Here is a 26,662-nt window from a genome sequence, read left to right as displayed (position 1 = left end):
TTTTTCTGCAACACTAGGGATTTTTTAGGGTCATCTAGGGATATCTAAAGAGTCCGGCATCATTGCCACTCATTGTCCTTGCAGGTGGACTTAAAGACAGTAAAGGCAAAAATTAAGTCAAGCTAACGTGATAGATTAATGCTGAAGAACATGTAAGGCATCAATATTATTGCGAACAAAGCTTTAGTAACCGAGAAGTTTAGGTAAATGCAGGATACGGTTTAAGACTCACCCGGGACATTCAAGTACTACTAGCCCAATGACGTAGGCACTCGTGATTTTAATTCTGTCACTAGTGCTCAACCACTCATAATAAAAAGATAATTGCACTGCATTATAAGATGGAAGAAAATGCTACTTCACAAGTTCTACGTCACCAGTTCGATTTTTACAAAAAACAACTGATTGACGTTACCCTTGACAATGATGCAGGTGGTCGAAAGGTTTCGTTTTTGTTCGACTCTGTGCCACCTGCCCTTACGCGTTTCAGTAGCTTCATTATTGATAGTGCTGTGTTGGTATTGCTGGCTCACGAAACTCAAAGCACAGAATTCCACGTCCATGTGATGTCGCAAGACGACCAAGTGATGCATGCCACTTGACCAAAAGCAATTTCAGCGGTGAATCCAATGCTCTTTTGGCTCCGTTTCTCCATGGCCACGTGCTGCCATTTTACGACAAAACTGTAGTGCCATCTGTCGAGTGCCGTTTTACTCACTGATGCCAGTAAGGGGCGGTCATAGCGTATGCAACGTCACCACTCCCTGCTCAGGAGCAGGCGATATGAATTGCGCTAAAGGTATATGCACCTTTCAAATGCTATGTTCTCTTATGCTAAGTCTTTTCTTGCATGAAACAAGCACTGCGAAGTTTCTGGAATTGTATTTTAACAGTGCACGTTGACTTAATATTTGCCTTTAGTGCCCCCTTTACCTCAGGACAGCACAGCGATGGAGAAAACATGCCAGAGGGTCTGTACAATTGCTTTTGCAGTGAAAAGTTTTAGATCGGCAAACTGAACAAAATGTAAGTACTAAGTTTACAACCCTATAATTTTGGAAAGAATAAAATACAAGGAACACTGTACACTGAACCTATTAGGGTATCTAAAGAAGACAAGTTTATGCACCTGCCACTTGTGCATAACAATGACAATAACTGGTTTTTGCCTTTACGTTCTTATGCTGTTACAGTGGTGTTAAGCAAACAAAAGTTGATGACATTCACTTTAACATCATATGCAGCGTACTGTCTTAAACAAAACTCATTCACCCATAGTAAATGTAGTACAAGCCTAGCGTCATTTCGCCCCTGCTTCTAGCGTATTCTCGGAAGCTCATGGATGCACAGGGTCCCCAGAAAAGCGCAACCAAGGCGGCTGGGCGGACACAGCAAGAGCCACGTGCGCTGCGCTGCGCGCAACGACGGTCGCCAGCAAACGCGCTTCGCGAGACGAATGCTACGTGGCGTCAGCGACTGTCCACAGCCAGCGCGCGTCGGGAGCCCACAAGAGCACTTACATGCTAATCCGACGAAAGGGCGCGCCAGTCCGCAGCAGATGGCCGCGGGAGGAAATCGACGTGACGAGCGTGAAGTGAGCGCGCCAGGTTGGTGTGAAGGATGCCCCGGCAGCCGTCACCGACGCACGTAGACAGGAGAGAGAGAGAGAAAAAAAAAGGGGGGGTGGGGAGATGACAAAAGACAAGTCAGCGTACTCCTCACAAAGAAACACAAAAGGAGGAGGCAACCACTCTTTCCGCAAGCAGCAAATTTGAACAAACCGCACCCGCCGAAGTGCTGCGACCGCGCCCAGCAAAGTTGATGACAAGTTAAAACAAACATGGGAGAGGCTTTGTGCAGAGCGTTTAACGCTGGCCGTTTCAAGACTGGGCCGGTGTATTTCATATACTCGCGGAGTAAACCCATTTCATATATGAAGTCACCTTAGGTTGCACATTAGGCATATTGGCACTATAACAGCATCATTTAGAAATAAAAGCATGGATCAGTCTGCTGGTCAACATCCTCCGGTCTCGGCCTATTCACTTTCCAAGGAGCCAGGCGAACAGACAGATGAAGGCCACTCCAAACGGCGACAAACATTGCGAAGTCCACAAGTACACATATATACTGTTTAATAAAATGTTTAAGATAAATGTTCCACTTATACGGGTTCGTATGGATTTAAGGTAAGGTAAACAATTTCGTTTTTCATAAGCCAACGGCAACTAGTTTGTGGTTGCGTTAGAATAATGGCCGAGAAGTGGGGGCTGGTAAACATGTGGTTAACTACAGCGATTAAAAAAGAAAAGAAGCACAGAGGTGAAATCCAGTGAGGCAAAATGATACGTAAGAAGTTTAGTGAAAGGGCCACACCGACAACAAAGCAAAAAAACGAGTCACATTGTGACACTTTCCATCATATCCATGACTCTGGTCCGCGATTTTGCAGCGATGCCTTTTCCAATGGTATTCCTTTTCACGCTTCGCCAGTGGTCAGAGCGACGCTCCGCCCGCGTTATCAGTGAGCGGAACGTCACTCTGACCACTGACGAAGCACGAAAAGGACCAGCTTCGGAAAAGGTATCGCCACAACATGATCGCCACACGCGTAAAAGTCCAACGCTTTACTATGCGTCCATGCCAATTCTACATGTGCTGTCTTTCAATGGTCTCGTACAACGAGACTACAAAGGCGCAAGTCTTTCACTTATCCTGTGCCACAATTATCTAAAATACCGACCTGACCTTTCTCGCTTAAAACCAAATTTCTGAGAATATTAACTAAGTATAAGTCGCACCCACGAAGCATTCAAACGAAATTTGAATGTTTCAAATGAAACAAATTTCTTTCTCAAGTCGGTGCAGGGATTGTCTCATAAAAGCATTTCTGCATTTTTTATATGTATACCCGATGAGATGTTCCAAGTCAACGGATAGGCAGCGACAGACGCCGCATAGGCACTTGGAATCATAGTACGCGACCTCTCAGCATAACGCCATAACCGCTGAGACACCATGGCGAGTCGTTTTCGCCAAACTCACGATTGCCACATACGATAACAGTAAAGCCTTCAACTGTAGCCTAACTGCATCAGTTAATAAAGACTGACATTTCATAACTGATATCAGCTTCTGTTAGTCATACTTGATCGTGTATTCTTAAATTCCAGTTCGTTTTTTACACCAAGTTAAAGAATAAGAAAGAGTAAATTTTATTTTTATTACAAACCAAGCTCACGCTTCTTTTTTGTACGCAAAAAGTCTTGCGAACAAGTTCTGCATGAGCGTCGTTCAGATTGGTCGGACTGACGGCGGGCCATTCGAAGCCGCGGCCCCGCCCGATCTAAAAGAAAGAAGGGGAAAAAATATCCATCCTGCCCGAACATAGGCCAATCGTGTGAGCTCGAGCCCGGCCACCGGGTCGGACCAGGTACGGGCCCGAGCTCGTGCACACCCATAGTTTAACAAGCGCCCGCCATGCTTGGGACTGCCCTCAAAATCTTTCCGCAAAAATCGGTGTGCACGTATCGGCACGTATTGGCCACTAGCCAGTTTACAACGAAGAATCCAAACCACTGCAATTACAGTTGGTGCGCGACTGGCTGCCATTTGAAACGCGACCATGCTAACGGTTCCGGAAAGTTTGGGCATTTGCAGGGTAACTTTTTTTTAATGTGGACTTACTAAAATCTCTCTCTCTCTCTCTCTCTCTCACACACACACACACACACACACACACACACACACACACACACACACACACACACACACACACACACACACACACACACACACACACACACACACACACACACACACACACACACACACACACACACACACACACACACACACACACACACACACACACACACACACACACACACACACACACACACACACACACACACACACACACACACACACACACACACACACACACACACACACACACACACACACACACACACACACACACACACACACACACACACACACACACACACACACACACACACACACACACACACACACACACACACACACACACACACACACACACACACACACACACACACACACACACACACACACACACACACACACACACAGGAGAGACTTGTTAGGTGACGCAGGATCTCAGGCTTCTTTCCGTATCACCGGCCTATGTACTCCCGCGATTCACGGTGCCGGACAAAAATCTAGTCAAGGAAATATGCAACGACAACAACGACCGTAACAATTTAACGCTTGGCACTGACAAAATACATTAAACGAGCAATCCCTTTGCAACGTACAGCCCCACAGAAACGTTTCGCACCGAATGCGCTGTCAAACGCGACTGCGGTTCACAAATTGAAATGCCTGTGGTTCACAAAAGAAATGCCCAATAAAATAATTTACTCGATTATCAGGCAGTGCTTAACTGTTACATCCAGCTCTGGTTACGGTGAGTACTCGCCTGACTATAAATATAAGAACAATCACAGGCACCGCAAGCGACCAGAATCACCCAGTGGCGGGACAGAGTCCTTGATATGCCGTAATCGGACGTCTGTGGTCAGGCGGCAGCAACGACCGACCGCACAAAGTACAAGCTCTCACTGGCGACAGGCATTGTAGTAGCAGCGGCTGGTCGTACAGACCGCAGAACAAGTCCATCGTGTTTTGCGTGGACGGAGCACGCCAGGGGTTACCGTGCGACCGATACAGCTTAGAAAACCGCGGCCGCCACGGTCAAACGCCATTCCGGGGGCGGGGAGCCGCACTCTCCGTCGGTGGTGGCCGCGTGGTCGAGGAAAGGCTGACCCAGAGCCGCGACAAGCCTGGGAACAGCGCGGGGTCTGGAGCGGGCGGCAAGCCGCCTAGCTCAGGCCCCGAGTCACGCTTGGGCCATTTACATAGCTTATTTGATCTGCATGTTCAAACACGGCTCCCGCGCAAGCGCCGCCCAAAAACAGCAAAGAAACGCGAACCGTGTCCTCCTGCCGAGACAACAAAACATCCTCGGGAGATGCGCGACGGCCGACCCGCATCCCGGCTTGACACACACACACACGCGGGAGGATTCCCCCCGCCGCTGGCAGCGGTTTTTCCACCGCGTCGTCCGCGGCTGACAGCGCTCCTGCGCGGGGCCGCCGCCGCCTTCCGACAACCGAAAACACCGCGGCGTGCGTTGTCACGACTGGCGTGACGCGGTTCATTTAGAGGAACAAGAGGCGCCTGCTCCGGGCCGACGGTTTAAGACTGCTGCTGCCGTCTTTTGAGAGCTCGGCAGCTGCGCAGGCTCGAAGCGGGGAGGCGAACGGCGCGCGCACGCACCGACCCCGCTTGGCAGCACTATTTCCAGCAACGGGATACTCGGTCGCCGCATTGTTCCAGAAACGAGCGCTAAGAGGAGGAGCCCCCTCTCTTTCCCCGGGCCGGCGATGACACAATTTTCGCGACCAGTAGGGTGTTTCTCTGCGTAAACCACTCGCCAGCGACTCCGCCATTTTCGCCAGTCGACACACCTTCAAACGCTCGCAATCGTATGCCCCCCCCCCCCCCGCATTACTGTGTAGTACATCTGCGGCCGCTCGCTCGGATTTGTTTCTAAAGCATCCATGGCCGAAGGCTGGCCAAGGTACAGTGCCACATTCATATTACGATGCTGACTGTTGCTTTACACCTCGAAAGTCGAATGATCGAGCTGCAGCATACGAGGTAACAGAGGTTCACTTATGGTCATCCATCCACTTCTACATCAATTCTACCACGAGAGCGGTTTCCTTCAACATAATCAACTGGAAGCATCAAGCAACTTAAGCGCACATAAAGAAAAAGAAACAATATTAGATGAAACTCAATTTGAAATTATTCTCGCTTTGTGCGATTCCGCCTGAACTGAAGCAGCTGCAGATGCTAATTAGCAGCCTTAGTGTACAGATTTATGGCAAATGCGACTTTGCTGCGAATGAGCTCGTGGGTCTCTGAAACTGTCAGCACTAAGCTACACAAATTCCATGCAACTCAGAAAAGCGTTGACAGGTGCGAACACTGCCGTTGTAAGCAAGCTAAAGTCAACAGTCATCTAGCTGCAATTAAGACAATTTGATGACCGAATACTAGCAGACGTAATTAAAACGTTGAAATATGCACTGCCAGAATTAACTCGCTTAAAAATATGTTATTCTCACTGCAGTTGTGACCTCGAAGGACGGATGAGCAACAGCGCAGTGCAACAATGGTTGGAGACTCAAGACCAACCCCGTATCACGCAGAAAAATATGCGTTATTACAAGCTCGGCGGCCGATGGAAGCCTTGCTCTTTTGAGAAAAAGCGACAAAACTTAACACACAAGCGCGAATAGCTAGAGAGAGAAGAGAGTTCCTGAAGACACACAAGAAGCGCGACCTTTCTCTTCGTTGTCGAAGCAGAAAACAAAATAACCATTTTCTCTCGCCTATTATGAAGAAGCGTCCGTGCGCTCGTTGACAACAGCAGCGACACAGTATGTTCAAGCAGAAGGTAGGAAAGTGCCTCCTCGACGGTCTCGCATCCATAAAAATAAGAAATAGAAATAAATGGGAGACGGGGAGGCCCTGTCTAACTGAGCCCTTGGCCTCAGCACGCACAGAAGCAAGAGGGAACGATGAGAGACACCGCACACGTGTCAGCTCCGGAGGGTGAAGCAAGGCGAGAACGATTCAGAAAGGGACACAGACGCCCGCGCCAATGATACGACCATGTGCGCGGACCCTGCCCACATCACGTAGCCAACCATAACGGGCAGCAGCTAAAGCGCAATTTCATACCTTGTCACTTTCACCCACCCACGAAAGACGGAGAGAAATAAAAACTGACAAAAAGCGCTCCACGCGTCAGACCGAAACGACAAGTGTTCGCTTTTTCCTTATTTTCCTTTTCCCGGGCATAAGAGGAAAGAAGGCGCCTAATATCGCGCACAAGAACAGTGCCTCTACACAGTTCGGAGTTATTTGGCGAAGATTGGTAGTTTAAACTTTTCTCGCCAAAATCCAGCCAGTAATGTATGCTCCAAAGGCACAAATATTACGGCGCTTGCTCGTAGTGAAGAACAAAGTATGTGCTCAAGCGCGGACGCAAAACCGTAAGCACGGCAGGAATTTGTGCGTACACAACGGTGAAATGTAAATAATGCTAATTTTCTTGGAACTACTGTTGGTATCACAGTTCAAGCTTTTTTCGTAGCATAATGACCGCTTGGTTGATCCTTAAGTCAACCTTTAATTCAAACAGATTATTTCCCTAAATATGGTACTTGTGAGCAAACCATGCTCCACCAAGTGCCGTACTCCACCGAGTGCCAGAGCTCCAGTGCAAACGAAGTATGACCGAAGCGATAACGGTCAGACATGTAGACATAAAATTACCGCCCCGCGAATATGCCATAGCAACAGGGAATATAAGTATGTGTATATATACACGTAATGAGGAGGTTGTGGGTTCGGCTCCCACCGACGGCAAAGGTTTTTTTGTTGTTGTTTTTTGTCCATTTTCCCTACAGCTTAGGCTTTCTGCACTACAATAAAAACTATATATATATATATATATATATATATATATATATATATATATATATATATATATATATATATATATATATATATATATATATATATATATAAACGAGAAGAAAGGTGGTTAACCGAGGGACCCGATAATTATTAGTCATATAATGAGAAGCCAACAAACACTGACACCAAGTACAACATAGTGGAAATTGCATGTGCTTAATAAATGAAATAAAGTAAGGATAAATTAATGGAAATTAAAGTGGATGAAAAAACAACTTGCCGCAGGTGGGAACCGAACCCACAACCTTCGCATGTCGCGTGCGATGCTCTACCAATTGAGCTACCGCGGCGGCGTTTCCCCATCCACTTTCTTGGGTATTTAAGTGTACAAGTAGAACCCTGGGAGTGTTAGCCAGCGCCCCCACTCACAGACCTTGGCGGCGGACGTGGAACGTCTTTTTTGCCGCAGGCGTCACGAGAACGTGATCTTTTCGGGTGAAGGCGACTGGTCAATAAACCCACATATGCTACCTGAAGGCATCAATGTTGCCGGATTCGAGACCCTCGTTATGTAATAAACGAGAAGAAAGGTGGTTAACCGAGGGACCCGATAATTATTAGTCATATAATGAGAAGCCAACAAACACTGACACCAAGTACAACATAGTGGAAATTGCATGTGCTTAATAAATGAAATAAAGTAAGGATAAATTAATGGAAATTAAAGTGGATGAAAAAACAACTTGCCGCAGGTGGGAACCGAACCCACAACCTTCGCATGTCGCGTGCGATGCTCTACCAATTGAGCTACCGCGGCGGCGTTTCCCCATCCACTTTCTTGGGTATTTAAGTGTACAAGTAGAACCCTGGGAGTGTTAGCCAGCGCCCCCACTCACAGACCTTGGCGGCGGACGTGGAACGTCTTTTTTGCCGCAGGCGTCACGAGAACGTGATCTTTAACACTCCCAGGGTTCTACTTGTACACTTAAATACCCAAGAAAGTGGATGGGGAAACGCCGCCGCGGTAGCTCAATTGGTAGAGCATCGCACGCGACATGCGAAGGTTGTGGGTTCGGTTCCCACCTGCGGCAAGTTGTTTTTTCATCCACTTTAATTTCCATTAATTTATCCTTACTTTATTTCATTTATTAAGCACATGCAATTTCCACTATGTTGTACTTGGTGTCAGTGTTTGTTGGCTTCTCATTATATGACTATATATATATATATATAATACCGAGACCGACCAAGCTGTCCAGCGCTTTCTTATTCCAAAAAAGGCAACGCCCCAGCTCATGCGCGAAGTCGAACACGGAAGATGATGATGGCTACGTACAAACGAAAACGGCGAAGTACGTTAATAGTGTTTACAATGTGTGTGTGTGTATATATATATATATATATATGAGGACCATCTTGATAAACGCAACAAATTTAAATTCGCCGTTCTTAATTTTGACGGAGCGTTTGCGCAGTGGTAGCGTGCTGCTCTCAAGCATGCGTTCCGTGAGCAAGGTTACGTGGAACACCCTGAATATATTCAAATTCAAATTCAAGTTTATTTACCAGACAATATGCTGGAAGGTCTGCTGGGCTAAAAGCCGTAAAAACGGCTTGACGGGGCCCAGGTAACCGTTACATGGCAGCGGCTATACAAAATGCAGAGGAAAAGTACTAAGATACACTGTTACAAAAATGAAAAAGATGCAGATCACAATGCATAATATAGCATTCATAAATCACACAAATACATTTGAAATGCGATGCACATGAAAATGCATATGCAAATTTCGACACATAGTACCGCATATTTACACTCACACAAACACTCTAAAAATGCTGCAAAAAATTAATGTTTTTAATAACCGATTTGCAAGCAGCATATACGTTATATATAGTAGATATTTCAAGATACTGAATCTTTTACTAGCAAACAATAGAACAAAAGAAAGAACGTAACTGTTTTTTACTGCAACTGTTGTATTTTCATATGTAGGCCACGGCTAGACGAGGTAGTAGGGGCTTAGTAGTTACGTAGTAAAAACTACTAAGAAGCCTTTCCGGCTAGTGCAGAACTAGTAAGAGGGTAATAAAATACAAAGTAATCTAGTAAATGCATGAATTAACTAGCTATTTACTATACAGGGTGTCCCACGTAACCTTGTTCACCGAACGCACGCTTGAGAGCAGCACGCTATCACTGCGCAAACGCTCTGTCACGTAGCGTCACGTGGCTTTTTTCATATTTCGCGGGCTTTCTTTGTAACCCAGAAAAATATGACTACGTGAGACGTATCGTACAGGGAACAACTCGGTCGGTGGTTTCTGAAGGTGCTCTACAATTCTGCTAATCATACTAGGGGTGCTGAGCCAATAATTAAAAACTTGGGTAATTAAACTTACGAGTGATTTATGGGAAAAACAAAACATTGCCCGAGTTACTATGAGCCATTGCAAATAGTATGCGTTCGTTTTGACTCAAGATACGTGGGACTCTGTATATGCCCTTAAATGATGCCTTAATATACCGGGTGTTTTAGCGAACACTCAAAAATTTTAGAGGTTGCCTGTGGCAGATAGGAGAATTCTGGTCCTTGAGCTGGTCTACTCGAAGCGGCGAACACTACTTGCTCAAAGAATTGAAATGGATAATTGGATAATTAATAAATTCACAAATTAAGTATTTTACTGATTACCATACGTCCCATATTGCAATTTATAAATTCTAGCCGTGGAGTTCGCAAGGCGGATCCACTTGAAACGAATTCTCAGGATGACACCAATTTCGAGATATTGTTTCCCGAACATTGCGGGAAAATGCATTGGCGTTACAGTTACTTTTGTGCTTCATTGCATAAAACGATGTTTTGTCAAGAAAGTAACTGGAAGGTCAATGCATTTCTGGGCAAAGTTCGGAAATTAATATCTCGTAACTGGTGTCATCCTGAGAATTCGTTTCAAGTGGACCCGCCTTGCGAACTCCACTGCTAGAATTTGTAAATTGAAATATGGGTCATAGGGTAATTAGTTAGAAAATCAATTAGTGGATGTTTGTTAATTAGCCAATTATCCCTTTCAATGTGTTTGAGCAAGTAGTGTCCGCCGCTTCGAGTAGACCAGCTCAAGGACCAAAATGGTCCCATCTGCCACAGGCAACCTTTAAGAATTTTCGAAAGCGTTCGCTGAAACACCCTGTATAGCGAAAGGACGCTGTTATTCTTTTTTCTTTGATGTATAATTATTATTTTTCTTATGCTTTTACAATACCACCGACTTCATATGACAATGAAAGCAGCATTACAAATCGAATAGGCCCCATTGTATTGTTGGCAATTATATTTCAGTTGCGTTAGTAACTGCACTACCAAAGTAGTATTTAGTTAGTGAATATGAGGACCCTAATTTTCTGGTATATATATATATACACACACACACCCAAGGAAAGCAGCACGCAAAACCAAATCACAGCCCTGTTCAAGAAGGCGCGATCGTCTCGAGTCGCTGTAGGAAACACGCCAACGGAGAGCCATGTCACCAAAGGAACTCGCGGGAGAAAGAGGGGAGAGATTTGCGTGCACTCGCTGCAGCCGGCTTGGGTGCGCGCCCGTCGCGAGGAGCCGGGGCCACCATGCGCGCGCGCACGGGGCCGGACAGGGGCGACCGGAGAAGAGCGCCGCAATCAGGCCTGCAGGCCGGCCGAGCATTAATGAAGCCGGGAGGAGCAGCCCGTGATGGACGGCCGCTAAGGGCAGGCGCGTGTTTGCCCACGGACGTGTGTGTGCCAGCGCATGCAGATGCACCCCCCTCGCGGCCCGCAAATTAAGCGGCCGAACAAAGGGCCCCAGCGCATTCGCCGCTGGCCTGGCTGCCCTCCTACATATGGATGCGCTGATTAAGACACCGCGGCCGAAGCTCCCGCGACTCCTTTCCCCCCCTCTCTCTCAAGATAAACACCCCGCCCAGAAGTAGACCGGCCCGCCGGACGCTCGATAGCCATGTCCACCAGAACTCGCAGCACGGCCGCCAGTCTCCAGGCGAGAGCCCCGCGGCACACTTTGGTCGTTCGTGCTTTTTTTTCTTCTTCCCTGTACAAAGTTCTTGGGCCTTTCTCTCAAGACGGACGAGCAAGCCCAAAGTGCCATTCGAGGGATGCGCGGCGTCTTCGATAACGCAGGGCGGCGACCGACACTTTTCCGTTTGCCACGGCTCTTGGTTGTCACAAGCCTCGCGAAGCGGGAGCCACCACACACAAAGCGCGCACACAGAACCACGCGAGAATGGCACCCGGCTGCAGAGACAGTCACGACAGAGAAGAAAGAAGTCTTGTGAAGTTGAAATGTAAAGCGCAGCAATCTCCCAAACAGCGCTCCCTATGTGGACAGCACAGTGACTCGTGCGACGGTTTCTAACCAGCGCTGGCGCTGTGGCTAAAAGCACCATTCTGGGGCTAGCTGTGTGGGCAGCGGACAAGCCTCGTGTTAAAGAAGCTCATAGCAACGGGCATACGGCGCATGCTATTGCTGAATTTCTGTCCAAAGGGTGACCAAGGAGCAAGACATACTTATAGGTGGCTTCAAGGCAGGCTTCCGCTAAAATCTCCTTGAATATATAGCGTGATTCTCGGCAGCCTCGCCCGTTCACGTTTATGTATAAAGTCTTGTTTGAGCCAGCGATCACCACCGTTACCCATACATAATTGATCAATGCACAGAAAATTCCGCTCAACTTGTGCTTGTATTTAAAACCTCGGATTCTCAAATTCGAAACCGGCGCTCATGCGCGCACATACGGGGTATCCCAGCTAACTTTTGCCGGAGTTTAAAAATATGCGAATGCCACGTAGCTGTACAGAACCAAGGCAATGTTGTTTGCCGTCACTTCGAGATACTCAAATTATTTAATTCTGCCTAATCATATAATTCGTCTTAATCAACTTCTCAAATATTATAATTAGATAATGATTAGATTATAATTAGATACAATGAGAAAATTGTAGAGCGACATGAAAAACTCCCGATACAGCTTTCTGTTGCTCAATACGTGCTACATAAAAGTGTTTTTCGGAGCGTGAAAGGCGCCCGCGAATGCGCGCAAAATTGCCGCGCGACTGGCCGCTCGAGGCACTTTTGAGTGTATTCACGGTCTCCCGGAACGCTCATTGTCATGCAAGTCTTCACGGCCTTTTGCGAACTCGCAACACCACCACCTCAGACCTCCCAAAGCGAGACACCTTTCCCCATACGTGGCCTCCATTTCCCTGTGGATTTCGATGGGCGTTCGTCCCTTGCTCCATAGAAAACAAATCACACTTTGTTACAGGCCAAATTACACACACACACACACACACACACACACACACACACACACACACACACAAACACACACACACACACACACATATATATATATATATATATATATATATATATATATATATATATATATATATATATATATATATATATATATATATAGGCCATATTACGGCTGTAAATGCGATGTCACCATATCCATTCCTAGCGGCGGACTTTTCATGGACCGGCCCGGTCTCATATATATATATATATATAGGGGCAAAAGCTTTCTGATTCGTCCTCGTGAGCCCCCGGGACTCAAATTCTAAGCACACAAGTCATTAACTTTCCCTCCAGAGCTATGCCGAAACTTCAACATCTCTACAACCACGTGGCGGCTGTCGGAGCAGGAACGATTAAGGCAATAAAGTCTAGCAGTAGCGTAGAGGCAGCGATGTCGATAACCATAAAGGAAGGAAGGAGGAGGACCACGCAGTTGATCACTCAGTCAAAACAATGATTCGTGATAAGCCATAGGCGTGCGCAGGTTTATTATACAATAAGAGGGCGAGGAAGGTGTGCTAGTGTGCGGGGGGGGGGGGGAGTACACATACTTTTTCGTTAGCTATTCAGAAAGCTGATCAGTATGATGCGATACCAGTGCTAGGGAACTAGGACACGAGACGAAAGCGCCGTGTTGTGTCACCTTTAGCTTCTGACCCCTAGTGCTGGTATCGCATCATGGCAAACCGACAAAACCCTTGCTAACAAACGACGTCCCCAAATCTGTCCACAAACGATGACGGCGTGAAAATTATCTTTTCTTTTTTCGTAATATTTGTTACGCGGAAAGGAGACATTCATATACTACTTAAAGGGACACTAAAGAGAAAAATGATTTCTTCTGCATCAGTAAACTACCTTTCTACGACAATAAAAACACCATTCTCACCACAATAAGACGCTTGGTAAGCCAGAAAAAGCGCAAGAACGAAAGGCAGGTGGCGACACCTCGAAGTTCCCGCACCTGGTCGCTGTGACGTCATGAATTTTGATGTCATCTTCTAGGTCCTACTTACTTATACAGCAGTACAGATTGACTACATTGTGTTCTAAAGGAACCAAATATTAAACACAGCAAGTTTCGGTAACCTTGACTCAGCCAAAGCGGCCCAAACGCGAAAACATACTTTGTAGTCCATGACGTCACACTGACGTGCCGGCGTCGGCGTTTCGACGCGAAATTCAGATACTGATACTTCGACCTTCATTTTCTCATCTAATAATCAAACTATTATTTTCAAATGACTGCCTGTAGGCTTCTCAAACAATGGTTTATTAGTCTAAACTAATTTATTGTTTCACTTTAGCGTCCCTTTAATTCCAAGGTTGGGCGTATAGAGCGCTAAGCAGGCCAGCTCACGCCAATCTACTTCGCCGTCATCTCGGCGGCTGCCGCTCTTACGTGTCACGCATGGGCGCTAAAGTATAACGGAACATGAGCGCAAAAATATAAACAATTTGGACACTGACAACCTGCGAATTTTACGTAATTCACATGGCCAACCATTTCAAGCTATATTATACCGAAGTCACAAGTGCATATACAATTTCCAAATGCGTATTTCCAATTTCCAAGTACAAGTGCATAGACAAAACAGCCATGCCAATACTATGCAAATACATGTAGAATTTTCATATATGACGAACACTGTTTAAGGCTGAACTTCCCTCCCCCTTTTTACTGTTATAATAATTTTTTCAAAAAGAAATGCAGCGTACTTTTAGCTGCGCTTTTCTATTTCCCCGGAAACGCTGCGGCTTGAGAGTTTCCAACGATATGTGTGCGCTATGTGCCAGAGACTATGCGAAGACATATGTGCCCAGATGTGTAAATATGTGCACGAGGACAGGCCATCGATCCGCCGCCACCATCACATTTTACTGCGTTCTACTATTCCACCATGTGGCGAAATTCATCACGACTCACCGATTTGACGTTCGGGTTCAGGCCGTAGGAGCCGGCTACGAGTTTAACAATCTCCGCGCATCCAAACTTTGCAGCCCAGTGCAGCGCAGTCTGAAAGAAACAAAAATAAATAAAATGAATAAGCAAAGCTTTGTGTTTTCCGCGCTGACGTGCGAGAGGAATGGATAACACAATTTCGCTGCAATAAAACAAGAATAGGGGATATGCGAAATTCTTCAAGTACGCTTCCCCACACGTCTCGTTCGAACCACCCATGATGGCGGACGTCGCCCTAGAAGTGAAAATAAAAGCAGGAGCGCACGAGTTAGTGCCGTTATACTTTCCACCATTGCTTCATTAATTACTGCATCATCGCAGTTTGCAGGCCTATACTCGAATCAATGGTGTCTCGAGTGGAAGATCGGTCATCTTTTGTAAGGAAACCTAATAGTGTGGAAAAGCCTACTTCCAGCATTTCGCATATCTCACATCCAGCACTGGCAATTCCTTTATACTGGACAATGTATATTGTGTGTCCCAGTAAGCGTGTTCTCAATCATCTCACTCGGAGAAAAGTCTTACCGATGCTGTAAGAGGCAGACGTCTGCGTCACAATACGTAGTACGCAGCTGTGAAAACTGGCTGGATTCATTGGGATTAGAATTCACGACTCAAACTACAAATTTAATGAGCCTAGAAACGTACCGACAAACGTATTGACAAACGTATCGAACGATGCTATACTACAGAAATAATGAAATCTCTCACAAGACAACTCGCTTTACATTACGATGGCATTGGTGGTAGAATGTAGGTAATGCAGAGCACATAATAAGCCCGAATTGTACAATTGTGCGGCATATCGACCTGTGCAAAAGGGCCCGGAGCGCATTCACAAGCCAAGAATAAGCATTTTACCGGCCAGGCACGCACTCGCTATATGCTGCAAAACGCAGCGCAAAACACGGACAGTTACATGCCCGTTACCGTGAAGCCAAACCCAACAAAACTTCTGCGATGGGGAAGAATGCGCTCAGGTCATTGCGCGCACTAAATTAAATTAATTAAAAAAATATTGCGCACACTATATGTCTCTGCATACAATTTAACTGAATCGTTTGAACAAAGCTTCGCTTAACCCTGATTCTGTTAAATACGTTGGGTCTGATCTTCCGCGGTGAGGGTGTAGTTGGGACTAAGGAGATGGCCTAACAACGATAGCAGCATAAGGTAATGGAAACTACGAACACGTTAAAACACAGTTTCGAGCTCTTTAGCAACTGTGGCAGTAATTTAAGGGAAGTGACACTTCTGGACTGTCAGAATTTTAGATACTGAAACCGAGCTGAGCGCTTCGTCCTCATGATCATAAATTTTTTGAAACTGGCACATACACATATAGGCTGTTTGGAAGCAGGGTTTAGAACAGAATGATATTTTGTTCCTTTCTTTTTCAGTTAAGAGAAAACGTTTCAGTAAACTTTAAAATACGATGACGGCAGGAGCGACTCTTCATGTTAGCGCTGCAAAGAATTCGAATTGCGTATTTTCAGCCACCAGAAGGCTCCACCATTACACGACTTCCGACGTCTGGCCCATTTGTGACCTTTTCTGGTCGCACCTCAGAAAGAAATTTCTACTCCAGTATACCTGTACGCTGATTTGTGTCGCTTTGTGGTCGGCCTCGAGTTAACATATAACGTTTGACTATAGTGAGAGTGACGTTTGACTAGTCGGTTTAACAATGTAATTCCTGGCAGATAAGAACGTAGAGATACTGAACTATTTGTTGCAATGTACAAACAGCAGACACGGGACGAAAAACTGGTTTCACAAACAACAACAACAACAATATAGCGCAAGCACGAATGAATTCGCCATGAAAGCAGGAAGAAAACAGAAGTGAAACAACTCCCATTATAGCCATCCGTGAGCCCTTTTCTGATAAAGGTGGGAGGACACCCACCACGCTTTCATGTTTGTTTTCATGGTGGCCTACCACAATTTCCCATTCGTGCTGCCTTTTTCCTTTGCCATCAATGCCAACATAACCAGGCTATGCATGCCCTAATGCGCTTCAACTAGAAACGCGTTCTCGATTCTGCCAAACGGTTTCGTTCGCTAAGAAACGAGACTTAATAGACTGACAAAATTTCTTTAAGTCAGCGTCTCATTTTTAATTGAAAGCGCGGTAAATTCTACCAAGACACTTGAGAATTTCGACACCTTGTCAGCAAGAACCCTTCAAGCTACATGAACTCTGAGTAAGGGACGCCATGGGGCCGCTGCGAACAATGAAGCTACAATAAACGGCTGCTCAACCGCCGAACACCACCGCCGGCGGCCGAGCCACGATGAGACCATACTTAGCCATAGGCCAACTAAGCTGGCTCATTCGGGCGCTTATACAAGGCGCGCTTTGCACGACAGTACCTTCAAAAGCCACGACATCCGACATTTTTACACCTAATAATTGATGGCGATTACGACAGGTTCAGCATTCCTGCAAACGCGGATTCGTGGGCTTAAAAATCGACATAAACTACCATTCAGCTGCTTATCATAAGTCACATACGGTTGATGCAATCACTGCAAGCTTGAGGACCACATGTAATGGCTCGTGCAAGAATGAAAGTTCGCGTCCGTCCTCCATTATGAAGTTAGTTTTTTTGCCCAGGAGAGGGCTACGCTTGTTCTAGCTAATATGGCTTCACGCCACTAGTGGTATCGGTAGGCTGTCAAAAGAGCCAGCTATATATAGCTGGACAATGCAAAATCGCTCGAATGTCCTTGTATCTTATGTGACTGCGTCCCACATCAACTTAACTACAGCTCGTTAGCCAAGTGATTATTCAGCCCATAGATAGCATCAAATGCTATAGAAGGGAAGGTCAGCTTTAGCTCAGTTGGCTCTTTCTTGCATCTAATATGTTTGTGCGAAGTGCTCAATCGCCATCAGTTGGCTCATGTATACATGAGCCAACTGATCACGATTCAGCACGCGTCGCGGAAACATATTAGATGCAAGAAAAAACACTCAGTTGGAAGTTAAACCAGGTTACCGCGAACGGATACACTACGACCGTGTTCCGACCAAAGCCAGGCCTATAAGTGCTCATGCTGAAAACCGTGGCATTGGTATGATTGGCCTGTACCACTAGCTACCCGCAAACGAGTCAGTCGCGCGCTGTGCAGTTTTGGTCACCACCAGCGAAGCCAGAAAACGACGCCCCGACGACCCGGGGCCGGCAAGCGGAGAACGCCGGCCTCCAGCGCGGCGGCGGTTCGCCTGACGTCCCCGCGGTGTCCGGCCAGCGCGTCATCCCCAGCGAGCAACACCGCCGCTCCCACGACCCGCCAAAACCTGAGCTCGGCCTGTCAGACGACGAGGCAGCGGGCTGCGAGACGCATCACGCCGCCCGGCGAGAAGAGCGCGATCGCAAGGCAAGCCTCGCGGCGCCTGCGATTCTATCGGGTGCGACCACTCGGGGGCGACCCGACTCAGCGCTAAAACAAATCGATGGCCGGCGCGCTGACCACCCTTTCGAGCAGAGAATAACGACCGCGGACGGGCGTCTCACGAACTAGTACGCGCGGCAGTCGACAACTGGAGAACACGAAAACCAGCGTGTGGTCGGACCGCGCACAGTTCGTTTTCCTCTTATCACGACCACGTCAAAGCTCTTGGCAGCCGAGGGATGCGGGCTGAGGAGGGAGGGGGAAGGCAGGTTGCGAGACGAGGGAACAGCGCGACCGGTGTAACATCCACGAGCATGGGAATCGAGCCATGTCTGCAGCCCGACACCGCGATACAACTTCCTCTTTTCAAGTGCGCGCACCGCAGCCTCCTCTCGCGCAGCGAGCACACAACATGGCAACAAGAACGACAGTGTCAGATACGCGTCGCAACCCATTAAAGGTACAATTTTACAGCGTCAGCAGTCCCTGGAGCTAAATGAAAAAGAAAAGGTGCTACTGAAGAAAGGCAACGTGCGATATATATATATATATATATATATATATATATATATATATATATATCCAGATACACACATGACTATAACCTCTACAAGACAGCGTCAAAAAGAATCGGCGTTTATGTGCGTGCGTGTAACACGGGCTACAGCAACGATGTGGCGACATATCACGACAGTTCAACGCAGAAAACTGATCCGTTATACTGTCACGAAGAACGCTCAAGCAAAATCCTCGCATGTGCCTGGACACCCCTCGATCTCCTATCTTCGCGGCAAAAAGAGGCATACACCGCCAGCAAATAAAGAGCCAGCGCGGACAGCCAGAGGGGAAACCCTCTGGCAACAGCTTTTTCAAACTTTACCCGAGCCGCCTCTCGGCAAAGCGTCAGTGGTGGAGGCTTTAATAACGTATATAATACGCCGGGAGCCACGTTGGGAAGGAAGCGGGAGAGGGTGGCAAGAATAACAGAAAGAGAGAGAGAGAAAAAGAAAAGTCGACACTGCAGGACGGAGGTTTACAACGCAAACACGGCAGCTTGCGCCACCCAAACAGCCTCGGCGGCCTCCTCACACTCAGACGGCTGCGCAAAACTCCAGAACAAGTCATCTCGAGCCGGCAAGTAATCACAAGGCAGCGCGGACAAGTGCGCTAGGTGTCGATATAATCTTACAAGCGCGGGGCCATGAGCACGGGAGGAGAGGCGCCACGCGGAGCGAAGGGCGCGCCACATACGAAATAACTAAAACCTATCAGTCTTCGTACCTTTTTAATTTGCTCTTTACACTGCCACCCTCCATCCCGCGCACTCGACAAACTTGCGCACGGCCATTTGCTGCGTGCAGCTGTCTTTCTTTTCTTTGCTGGCTCGGGTGCGAACAGTTTCTTCCGGTGAGCAGGTTTTGGTACAGCTGCTGCCTCAGAGTAACCCCCCCCCCCTCCACTCCCCCCTTACTCAAAACCATAGCCGTTTACTCGCTTTCTTTCTCGACGACTGCATTGCAATATCGCACGGCTCTGCCCTGTTTACACCACCGCTGCCGTTTATTTCGTTTTCGATATCAGACCCGAATAAATAACGAAAAGATGCACTCGTTTTACACAAGAGGTAAGCTTTAATCGAAAACCTCACAAAGTCTAAGAGCTGCTGCTTGATTTTGTCGTATTCATTTTTATATGTTAACTGCTAAGTGTCATGCTTCTTCATATATATATATATATATATATATATATATATATATATATATATAGAATTGACGGCTCCACATTGCGGAATGATTTAGGCCCGAACTAAACTACGTCCTCTACACTCCAGTACAGGACTTGGAATACATATGCGCGTGGCTTGTACATGCTGGCACACTGTGCTGTCACGACAAGGAACACCGCTGAAGTACTGAATTTAGAGCCTGCCATAGGGCATATGTTCACTTTAATTTACTAACGCCCATTATATACAAAGCCAAAGCTTCTCAATTCCTACTGACAGAAAGCAAAATCTCTTCTGAAGATATCGTCACCGCCGCCAATGAGTGTAAAGGCGGACGGAAGTGGGGGAGGACCGCAAGCAGAAATGCGCAATATGAATGGGAGGAGTTTCTCGCCATCCCCCCTCCCCTTTTTTCCCCCTGATAAAAGCTAAAACCCGTCTCGGTTCAGCAGCTGCTGTTGCACAAGCACTCATCTTAACAATAACGTTCAGGCCAACGAGCAGCGCACGCAAATTAACTGCAGTGAGGGAAACGAGGCCTTTCAAAGTGGAAACGACGCGTCGGCGGAGCCATGAGAATGGGCGTGTGATTAGAAGCATAGACGCCCATCTCCACAAGGCATTAGTCTGCCGGCGAACCGCAGCAGAAGCGCGCCGGCGAACGCGGCCTCGACGATAGCAAGAAGAGCCCTGACACGAACAGCCGTGGACCACGGGTGGAGCGTGCATGCGTGAGCGCGAGAGCGCAGAGGGTGGCGAGTGGCGCAGGAAGCGGAGCTGCACGCAACAAAAGGCGCTCGACGCTTCATTCTGCGCTCGTTCACAACCGGCGCGCGCGCCATAGACGCGCGCGCAAGCCGATTAGCGCCTAAAAAGGTCTATCAGGACCGGAGAGTCAGGCAAGCGACAGGCAAACAACAGAAAGAAAAAAAAAGAAAAGGCGAAAGCAGCGCAAGAATTTTCCGCGCAACTTCGCCTCCATCCTTGGCTCGAGGGAGCCAAACAACGTCCCAGAGAGCCCAGAGAGCCCAGGCTGAGAAAGAAGAAAACAGCCGCGAAGGAGGGCGCCGAGGCGGGAAACAAACACTAGCGACAGCTGGTGGACTGTGATTCGCGTAGATATAGAGATGGATGGATATCAAAAGTGATATTTTTAACGCGCGCCGACAAGCCATCGAACGCCTAGAGGCCGGTGCGTGTGCGCGCGCCCTTGTGAGCGGGGCTCTGGAAGAACGCCTGCTGCAGCGATGCCTTTAATAACACCAAATAACGGCTCAGCCGTGTCTCGGCAGGCGAGCAAAGAAAGCGAGGGAGGTGCAGGAAAGGGTGTCGACGGGAAAAGGAAGGGCTCGAGCTCCGTCCGCGTGCCGCTCACGTTCGCCGCGCGCACAGCACAAAACAGGGCGCGCACACACTGGACCCCAGCCGATGGGCTCCACCCCACGTCTGCTGCGTCAAGGGCCGGTAGGAGAAGATATTGGAATCACACAGGAGCAACGCTCGGCCAGCGGCTTGTTTCCAAGGGCGCGTCTCGGCTGCCACGCCAGCGGCGCACCCGGGTTCGGGGCCCACGCTAATAACACTCCTTGCACGCGCATGAGCTCGGGACGGACGCGCCTCCGTCGGCGAAACAGTGCACGCGGAAACGAGCAAAGGTCCGTCCAGACACGGGCCCGGCTTGCCGACTGGGCAACCTCGCAGCGCGGCGCATATGCATGCAAATGAAGAGCCACCGGGCAAACTGTGCCACTCGAGGACGGACCCGCGGATTCGGCGCGCGCGCCTGCTGACGTGCGACCACAAACTTTCTTGCCCAAAGAGCACAGAAAAGCAGGGAAGACATGAAGGGATGGGAAAACCATTGGCATGGGTTTCGCAGTGCAGGAAACGCCTTCTCGCACATGTTCTCGAAGCAGCGCAACAAAACTGAAAGCGTCCAGGCCAGACACGGCCGACTCATACAAGGGGCCACTTCGCACGAAGTGCTATACAATACCACCACCCTGCTGGTACAAGCACAGGCGTATTAGCTACCCCAAGGTCAACCGATAAATAGTTCCTTTTTTTTTTCTTCGTTCCTCTCATCCAACTCAAAACATGAGTGTAGTTAAATAATGGGAAATTGCGCACTGAAGCCTAGCACGCATAAGCATTAATAATTGGAAATATTCTTTACGGACACAACGGCACAAAAATGGAAACTCTCGTCGTCGCGGCTCTGCATAAACGGCTCCTAGAAGATATCAAAATCGAAGAAAATGTTGAAATACAAGAGGAAACGAACAATACATGAGGAAACGTACATGCACGGCGTTCAGTGTCGCACTTTCTCGCTCTTCCCCCGATGAAAGGACTTTTTTTACGGCTGTATGTATTACATAGTGGGCAAAAAAGAAAAGAAGCCCCAACGGTAGGTAAGGCCAACCGATAAGACGACGAGGTGCACGAAGTCGCGCCCCGTACTCTCGGCGGAGAGAAGGCGGGGGCCGGCAGTGTTCAAGCGCGCGGGCACGCCAGAGGCCGGAGCCGTCCGGGTGTCCGCGGGTGTCAGGACAGGAGAACAAACGCGCGGCCGTAGCTTACACGCTGTCAAAACTGGAAACAAGCTGTCCTAGGGACAAGCAATCAGTTCGTAAATTGTCCCGCGCCCGAAACAGAAATGGTAATGCCGGGAGGGCCTGCATGACGTACAGCGTGCGCCACGCAGTCAGGAAACTACCGATCCAGAAGGAGGAATGCCGGCAACAATGCGAACGGGGGTCACGCTCGCCTTCTTCACGGCCAGTGCCAGCCGAGCACAACTTATGCGTCCGCATGCCACCACCGAGACGCGTGCCGGACATTCCGCGATATCGACACACCGGGGACAACGAAGCCTCGACAGCGGCGCCAGCGATCAGCAGGCGAAAGGAGAGGGGCTGGAAGCCTCCCCGGTTAATGAACCGGGTGAGGCCGAGAACCAAACCACGGACAAGGTGCAGCACCTGCGAAATGGACCGCTGCAGCACGTCGAGCGATCTCTCCGGCTTGTCCCGTGTACAAGGCTCTGCCCTGGGTTCGGGTCTTTCCTACCGAAGTGGTCACGCAGAAAATCCTCCCTTCGTGTACGCGGCCTCACACGCCTCACCTCAAGTACGAGCGGAGGAGCACACGCGCCAGAAGCCAACGTGCCCTACTTCTGCAACAAAAGACTGCTCAGAGCACGGTCTGTCGTGCCGCGATTCCTTTTTAAAGCGCCCGATTCACCAACTTACGGGAAGCGTTACAGCCTCTTGGAGACATTTACTTTGCGCGCCCTTAGCGAGATAAACCGAGAACAGTGCCTTTTAATGTCATAAGCACCATTATAGAAACGATTGATAAAATTATTCTGGCCTATGCAGAGGACGTGGGCGGCTGCACTGATGACGCACGATGCGAATACGCCAACTTGCAAAGGTAAAAGCCATGCGTCATTGTGAATGTCAACACTGTGTGCCGCGTCCTGATTACTGTGCTGCTCTAACTTAACAAAAATGCAAGCATTTCATACTTTTCCATTTATTGGTACTAATGACTACGAGAACAAATGCACTCAATCGGCTTTATGTAAAAACAGCTTTTGTGACTTGTTCGCGCTAGAGTTACCAAATTCTGTACAATTTTGTAACAAACTGCGAGCTACAGGGCGACATTGGAAATGTTCCGACAAATAATCAAAACCAAAGCACTGAGAACATCTAATTCATTCGGAACTTATAAGAGAAAAATGCAGAAAAAAAAAACCCTCGAAGCTCCCCACGCTACACCTTGGCGACTAAAGGGTTAGCACTGCGGCTCCCGATTCGGTACTTATCCACCAATATTAACTCGTCCTCTTTTAATGGCTACCCGTAAACACTTCTTGTTCTTTCTGGCTTCAACACTTTCTTTTTCCCCTTCAGCGTAAGATATTTTTCCCTCTATAGTCTGACTCCTGTTGTCTACATCCGTTTCATGTGACACTGATAGTACGTTACGCATTACGGTCCTTACGAGGCTACATCCGAACAACACCAGAAAACAGCAGTGATGCGACACATTCGCGTCAATAATATGCCAATGTCAATTATGTCAATAATTGACATAATATTATGTCAATAATATGCACAACAAAGCCGACGTCAAAGTTGCCATCACCGTGCGTGAAAACTGTAGTCGCAGCTGTTCATCAAATTGTCTCTGGTTCCGAGTGATACAGAAGCATGCTGCATCAAACACTGTAATGGCCATGTCGACTGTGCGCAAGGTGTACTGTACCGGGTCCCGCTATCATGCGGTCGTGTGCACGTCGGTCAGGCCGAACGTAGTGTGAATGAGCGTCTTGCGGAGCATGAAGACAAAAGTGTCGAAAGGTTTTATAGTGAGAGTTCGAACATGAGTATCTCGAAAGTGGTGCTAATCTCACGATTGCCATCAGTAAGCATGCGTCGAGCACTGCGAAACTACACAATTCTGAAATTGCAAGAAACGCCGTAAATAATTTAAAATAAATGATCAGTTTTCAATGAGCCAATCAGCAATTAGTACGCGTTTAATAAAATCCGCATTGTACTCCATCATTGCATCTAACGTGTCTATTGTACTCCATCGTTTCTTCTGAACATACAATGCCCTGATAGGGCCCACAGGTGCATACGCAGCTACGACAGTAAAAGTTTTACATACAGTAAGGTCTGCCCACTTAGCTATGCTATTGTTATATTAGAATATCGGTCACCGAGTTAGTCACTCGGATCAAAAGGTGCAGAAGTAATCAAAATTTTGGCACAAACAGCCTTGGAGTGCGAGCTGCGCCATGAATGAACTGGGTTATTTGCCGCTTTTCAATACACCTCTCGCCAACTTGGGTCGATGAGCATGTGCCACTAGGTGCCCGGCAAGCGAGGAAACCATTCTCAGCGTTCGCAGGCACCGGCGCGCCTCGCTTCTCGTCTTGGAGGCAACGCGCGGACTTCTCGGCAGCCACACTAGATGGCGCAGTGTCTCCAGAAAGGAGCGCGCGAGAGAGCCCGGTTGCCGAATCACGCGTTCGCTTCTCAGCGTTAGCCCGCACTGGCGCGCCATGCATTACGGAGGCTTCGCGGTGGCACCACTAGATGGCGCCAGGTGTTCTTAGAGAAGCGCGATAGAGGAGTCCCGTTGCAGTACAAGCGTCATGCAGAACTCGCTGCCACGGTGGCAATACGTTGTGTCGCTATATCGATTCGATGCTAAACGCATTACTGTCGATAGTCACATTGAGATGGGTTCTGACAAATTTATCTTATACAGTCAATAGACTTAGTACAGGCGCATTCCCTACTGCAGTGATTTAGACATTGGCTGCACTCTGCCGGCATCGTATGGCGTTGGAGCCTGCAGCACCATCTTTTTTGCTCTCCGCAAATCGCTGTAAATGATTTATAGACACATAAGGTAGTCCTCCAAGACGTGTCGAGTATTATCCGGGTCATTGTAACATGCGATGCTTTGTTTCCGTTTGTTGTTCCTTTGTTTCTATGCAGGGCAGTCACACGACGCAGGACGTTCCTGGCAAGCACAACCTATAAGTTAAAATAATGTCTCAACCGTGTAGCAGTGCCGTTCTCAATTTGCTTTTCATTTCTTTTCTTCTTACACTTGGGCAGTAAATGCCACTGCCAGTTGTGAGAAGGCGCTGCCCTCTACTTTCTGCTTTCTAGTTGGAGTGTCGAGCGGGTGAACATTTAAGAAAATGGGGCATTCTCGAATACATACCCGCGTGAACATTAATGACAAAAATCATAGCGTTAAAAAAAAAATCAAAAGGGCTAGCCCAAGCGTCGACTACTTCAGGAAGTCTTGCGGTACAGTCTTCTAAAATAAGTACACAAATGCGCTATGAATGTATAACTGTTAAAAAAAAACTGCTCGCGAATTCACGGCTGCCATGAACGAATAGAAAACAGGCCTTGCTGTTGAAGTGTCAATTCAAGAGTCAAGCCTTGCTCCTTCAATCGGCCAAAGGAGTACAGAGGCCGATGGTCTTACACTGTCGTTCCCCAAACGAAACGGTCGACCGAATGCTTTAAGAGGCAGAAGGGGAGGGACGCAACGATGTTCGTGATACTCACATACTGTTCGTCGGCGAGGTCCAGCAGGGTCGAGAGGCATCCCGCAAACGAAGCACGGTGTTCCACAGCGGGGAGCACGAAGAGCCACGCCACGGCCGTAGCAGCAGAGCCAAATTCGGAGGGGGCGTGCAGGGGTAGGGGGAGAGGAGAGGAGAGAGAGAGCGCGCGCACGCGGCGTCAGCTCATGGAGAAGCACACAAAACAGAAACACGCCCGCAACGAGCAGCCCAAGCATTCAAAAGCAGCGCCCTATACCGACGGCTGGCGACGGCTTGCGCGCACACACACGAGCTGAAGAGGGCCGTCGGCGTCCACGGACGGTGTACATCGTTCACGCCGGAGTGTAGCCACCGCACGTGCCGCGGCCAACGGCCGCGACCGGAAGATTCGGCCCGCGCGTGAACTACGACTGCCGCCACGCAGCACAGTCGCCAGCGGGTGACTACTACTCTCAAATGCAAAGCTAAGCGGATCTTGCGACACGCGGGGAAATCGCGCAGACACGCCCCGACTGACCGCGTCGAGGTTAGGCCCTTCGGGGTTCTACTTTGCCCCAAGT

The 26,662-nt window shown here is 48.2% G+C and overlaps 1 long non-coding RNA gene across 2 annotated transcripts; it reads right to left on the bottom strand.

Moving 5' to 3' along the window:
• Positions 1-1,315: 1,315 nt before the first annotated feature.
• Positions 1,316-26,240, bottom strand: LOC139056215 (uncharacterized). Of its 2 annotated transcripts, none has more exons than XR_011512224.1 (3): positions 26,104-26,240; positions 14,827-14,916; positions 1,316-1,523 (listed from the first exon to the last, which is right to left on the bottom strand). It is a non-coding gene; the product is annotated as an uncharacterized lncRNA (long non-coding RNA). The 2 variants fall into 2 exon arrangements; XR_011512223.1 differs by lacking the exon at positions 1,316-1,523 and adding an exon at positions 3,233-3,346.
• Between the last annotated feature and the right edge of the window lie 422 nt (positions 26,241-26,662).

The sequence above is a fragment of the Dermacentor albipictus genome, chromosome 1 (assembly GCF_038994185.2).
Source record: "Dermacentor albipictus isolate Rhodes 1998 colony chromosome 1, USDA_Dalb.pri_finalv2, whole genome shotgun sequence".
Lineage (NCBI taxonomy): Eukaryota > Metazoa > Arthropoda > Arachnida > Ixodida > Ixodidae > Dermacentor > Dermacentor albipictus.
Note: the sequence above shows the minus strand (reverse complement) of the source record. Positions and strands in the feature narration are given on the sequence as shown.